This window comes from Herpailurus yagouaroundi, unplaced genomic scaffold (assembly GCF_014898765.1).
Source record: "Herpailurus yagouaroundi ecotype Mexico unplaced genomic scaffold, PumYag 196, whole genome shotgun sequence".
Lineage (NCBI taxonomy): Eukaryota > Metazoa > Chordata > Mammalia > Carnivora > Felidae > Herpailurus > Herpailurus yagouaroundi.
Window position 1 is genome coordinate 11,327,458 of NW_024412427.1, and position 5,050 is coordinate 11,332,507.

Below are 5,050 nucleotides of genomic sequence, written 5' to 3' on the forward strand. Positions count from 1 at the left end.
AAAGAAAGAAAGAAAGAAAGAAAGAAAGAAAGAAAGAAAGAAAGAAAAGAAAAGAAAGAAAAAAGAAAGTCAGTCAGTTATATACTTTTGCCTTAACTCACATAAAGGAAACCAATCCCCAAACCTAAAACTGAGAGAATGGTGAGAAACAAGGAAGTGAAAAAAAAAAAACAGAAAACAAAAAAACCACAAACAGGTGACTACTTCCTATCAGTACTAACAACAAATGTCTTAAGTCAGAATAAATACAACAAAATTTACTTCTAGGCCAAAGTTCCTTGTCAAACTCTTACCTAAACAGTCAAGAGGCACAGGCTAGAAATACCCTTTTTCTTTTGGTCTGATACCAAAAGCTCTTTAGCAGCACACATTCATCTTGATAACACTGGAGAATAACAAACTAAGAGTTACAAAACTCAGTTCTACTTCTACCTCTAACTCTTAACTACTTTTAGGTAAATTATTTAACCTGTTTTGGATTTTTTTTTTAACAGAAAACTAATAGGTTGAACTAGTCTAAGGATGGCATATACCTGGCACATACATCTCCCACTAGATAACTGTGTTCACAGGAAGCATCACTAATCAATCATAACTCACTTTCCCAGAGAATACATATGACCCAAATCCTTCTCAATACCATGCTTCTGGCAGCTATTTCAAAGTTTGGTTGGTCCATAAACCAAAATATATTTGCCACCATGGACTAAATAGTCCCTGCAATCTCTTCCAACTCTAAAATTCTTATACCAAGTTTCTGAGTGTGAGAGAAAAACACTTCAAACAATCTTAGATCAATAGTGTTGATAGTCATAAATTTCAGTCTAATCTCCAAGCTCCCCTCCAAACTGCACCCAATCTGGTTCTAACTTTTCAAAAGTGCAAATGAACAATACATTCTCATACCATTAATATATATAACTTGGCAATGTTATTCAGATTTGCTAATGGGTTCTTTATACAGAACAAGAGTCTTTTACCCAGTCTGGCCCTAAAAATTCCTCATCCAAAAATATGGCAACAATAATGCATTAGTAAATAACTAAATCCAATCCCTTGATCATCCCCACAGCCTCCCTCCAAAATCAAGCCTTTTCACCTCTCAGCTAGACTTCTGCAATAGCCCTTTTCCATCCTTTTACTCTCATTACCAGAGCAATCTTTCTACAACACACGTACTGAGATCACTTTCCCGTTTAAAATCTGAATCCACTGCTAACATAAAATTCGAGTTTTTTAGCGTCATGCTTAGAACTTTTCATATGGTTACCTCCTTTTACCTTTCTGACCTCCTGTCCCACAATGCTCTCCTTCCCCATCCCACTCCCTGAACCCTTTTTCTCCTACAATCTTCTGCATTTACACACAGCATTGTGTTTCCACTGTCCTATCCGTCCTTTTCCCCACCCTTATCACACTCCTATTCATCATCTAAGACCCAATAGGACCAGGAGCAGTTCCCGTGACCTCCTGTGACCTCCTCGGCCAACCCCAGACAGAACTGGTCACCTCCTCTTCGGTCTCAAAGCTTTTTGAGAATTTCTTGGTAGGTCCACAGTACCGTTTGCCTCAGTGGTTCCCAAGATCAATGGAATTTCCTGAGGCATGTTTTAAAAAAAAAAAAATTCTTCAGGGCCAAAGCAGACCTACTAAATCAATCTCAGGAAAGGAGATCCTGGAATTTCTATTCTAATGGGCAAATTTGGGAACTACTGGTTTGTCTCTTCCAATAGATGAAAAGAATTTTTTAAAAAGAATTTAGAAATGATTCCCTCTAGAATACTGTGAAAAAGTATTTTGTGCTTGTTTTTTATTTCATATCCTTTCTGACTTGATTCACATACTGAACATGAAGGAATTATTTTTGGACTCACACCCAAAAAACTTACATTATCTGTTTAAAAAAAGCAGTTGAATTTCCACCTTCATTTCTAATCTTAAGAATGAAGTAACTGTACCTCGAGTACATCTATGAATACACAGTGCAGGCTCTCAGCAATCTGCCATGAGAACTTTATTTCAACTGAGAAATCCTTAGCCGATTTTGAAGGTAGAAATACACTGCCTTTACACTTGCTTAAAATCGAATTATATTAGTAATAGATGTGGGAGACCCTAACTAAGTGCAATGATAAGTGGCTGGCACCAGTGCCTCATGAACTTTCAAAGAAAAAAAATCCCACTCTTCTTCCTCAACACTCACTCCCAAAAAGGTATACTGAAGCTGTAGAACCATGGCAGAAAACGTAACAAGATTAAGATACGCATACAACCAACAAACTAGTTGAGTTGTTACTGGGACGTGAATTTCGGGTGGTTTGCACATTCACCTTGTTATACCTCTTTAGGCCCAAAGTCTACCTTCAGCGCACAAACCCTGTGTTTCTCTTTAAGTCGTGGCCCTGGACTGCGTCTGAAAACTTGAGTTCCCCGCTTAGTTCCCCCTAAGTCACGTCCTCCTCACGTTTCGACCTTTAGAATACGTTCACAGCTACTTTTTTCTTTTCTCTGCTAAAGAAAAGGACACTCAAGGGGGAGGGCACTGACAGCTCCCACGTCTGCAAAACTCGACGCCGGGAGGTGCCGGACGGGGCAGCGGGCGCCGAAAAGGGCGCCCGGGCCGGGACCACTACGATGGGGGACAATGGAGGGAGGAGGGGAGTGGAAGAAAGAGGAGGCAGCCGCTATGCTGGGCCCGCCTCGCGACTAGGGGCTCCAAAAAGTCTCGGTAAGGCCAGCCGAGCGTCAGGTGGGCCCGGCCGCCGCCCCTCACAGGGCCACGTCGGCCTGGGCGGCCGCTGCCGCCGGGCCCGAGCGTAGGCCGGGCCGCGGGAGAGTGGCCCCCGGCGGGACTGAGAAGCGCGGGGCCGGACCCTGCTGGCGCCCGCCACTGCCCAGCCCTCTCACGACTTGACGCCAGCAAGGCGAGGGGCTCCCCCACGCCGCCGGCCAGACAGTGGCTCCTCCGCGCCTCCGGCCAACCCACCCCTCGGCCACTAGCCCGAGCTCCCCGCGCCCCCCACGGGCACCGGCTCCGTGAGAGCAGTAGTGGCTCTAAGGACCCCACCCGCGCGCCCGCACTCCTTCACCCCTGGTTCTCCTCGGACACTCTCATGCGGGCTACCCCCTCTACCCAGAACTGCCCCCAGTCCGCCCGCGGGTGTTTACCGGGACTTGGGGCGGCGACGACTCCTCAGTCCCTCGACTAAGATGGCAGCCGGTCCCGAGCCCCGACCACAGCGACTAGAGCGAGTTGGCGGCCAACGCGCAGGCGCTCCGGCTCGGCAGGGATGTGGACCACAGGCCCCAGAAGGCCTTGCGCACCGGCCAGAAGGGTTGGCAGGAGCTGCGGAGTGCAGCTACATCGGAGTTTGCTCGCTTTTAGATGGGAGGGACTCTGGGATTGCTCCCAACCGCTCTAGGCGTTTTTTTGGGTGTTTTTTTTTTTTTTTTTTTTTTAAAGCACCCTCCTTCCCCCAACCGCTAAAGATTGTAGCTGTGATTTCCAAACGCCAGTGTATATCAGAATCACCTGAAGTGCTTGTTGAAACTTTGGGGTCCCACCCCCAAAGTTTCTCTTTCAGCAGATCTGGGATGGGATCTAATTACTTGCATTTCTAACTCTGGTGTGCTACTGGTGGGGAATCACACTTTGAAAAACACTGCATTATAGTTTAGTTCTTAAGAAAGTACACTGGGGAGTTACATTGATTGAGTTTAAATCCTCCTTTAAACAGGGTGAGCTTAAGGATGATGAAAACATGTTACGGGTAAGTGATGCCAACGTGGCAGGTGTTCTAAGAGCTGACCAATAAGCATCTTTAAACCTTCTAACAAATCTTTGAAGAAAGTACATTATTCTCACTTTACAGATGCATAAACCAAGTCACAAGATGGGTACCAACCCAGGCAGTCTAGCTTCAGAGTCCATCCGCTTAACTTCTTCATGAGTTTGTGAGAATTAAAAGGCTGTGCAAGTAGATTCAGAGACCCAGCTAAGTGCTTAGTAATTAGTGACCTTCGCTATTATTGTTTAGCCTATTTTCTTCTAATGAAGATATTTTACCATCTGGAAAGTCACTTTTGTTTCTCAAAGTGTGTTCAAATCTTTATGTCAGTGTCTCCTGCAATGGACTTAGGAGAGCTTGTTAATGGTACAGATTCCGGGACCTTACCCCATTTAGAATCTCCAGGGCAGTGGTTCTCAAACTTTAGTGCCCATCAGAATCACTTGAAGGATTTGTTAAACCATAGATTGCAGGGCCCCACCCCCAGAATTTCTGGTTCAGTAGGTCTGGGGTCAGGCCTGAGAATTTGCATTTTTTAATTTTAGTTTATTTATGTATTTTGAGAAAGAGAGAAAGTGAACAGGGAAGAGGCAGAGAAAAAGTGAGAGAATCCCAAGCAGGCTCCCCACTGTCAGTGCAGAGCCAGATGTGAGCTCGAACTCACAAACTGTGAGATCATGACCTGAACTGAAACCAAGAGTCAGGCATTTAACCCACTGAGCCACCCAGGCATCTGAGAATTTGCATTTTTAACCACAGACCACACTTGAAGAATCACTGCTGTAGGACAGTGTTTTTCAACCTTTTTTAAATTATCATCTCTGTAAGGAATATTTTTAGACATTTTCCCCTAATTATCCCCATGAAATTTCAGTATCACAAATATACTGTATATCTATTAATGTATCATATGTATACATGTGCTTTTACATAAGCAAGCAAAAAAATCTTCCTACCCACAATCAATTTTTGTCATATTAAGAATGTATGCTCTGGGGAATGTGAATTTTTAAACTAGTGCCCCAGGTGATTCTTAACACTAGACAAGTTTGAGAAAGCTAATGTCCCTTTAAGGTCTGAGATTTTTCTATGACCATTATGCAGAGAAGGAAATGAGTCTCAAGGAAATTAGATGACTGGTCCAAGATCACTCCATAGAGAACCAGGGATCCAATCAAAGTCCTCGCTCCAGATTCTGTCTTCATCTACAATTTTTAAAAGTATATAATGTTAGGCAAAACTAATCTGTGGTGTTTGAAGTC

General features: G+C 44.1%; 1 protein-coding gene across 3 annotated transcripts in view; it reads right to left on the reverse strand.

Annotated features, from left to right (window-relative positions):
• ITCH (itchy E3 ubiquitin protein ligase) overlaps positions 1-3,262 on the reverse strand; it is a 145,245-nt gene extending 141,983 nt beyond the window's left edge. For 2 of the 3 annotated variants that reach the window (XM_040447278.1, XM_040447279.1), the window contains exon 1: positions 3,169-3,262. The gene's annotated coding sequence lies outside the window, so the exon portion shown is untranslated. The remainder of the gene's footprint in view (positions 1-3,168) is intronic. The other variant, XM_040447280.1, reaches the window with a different exon arrangement.
• Between the last annotated feature and the right edge of the window lie 1,788 nt (positions 3,263-5,050).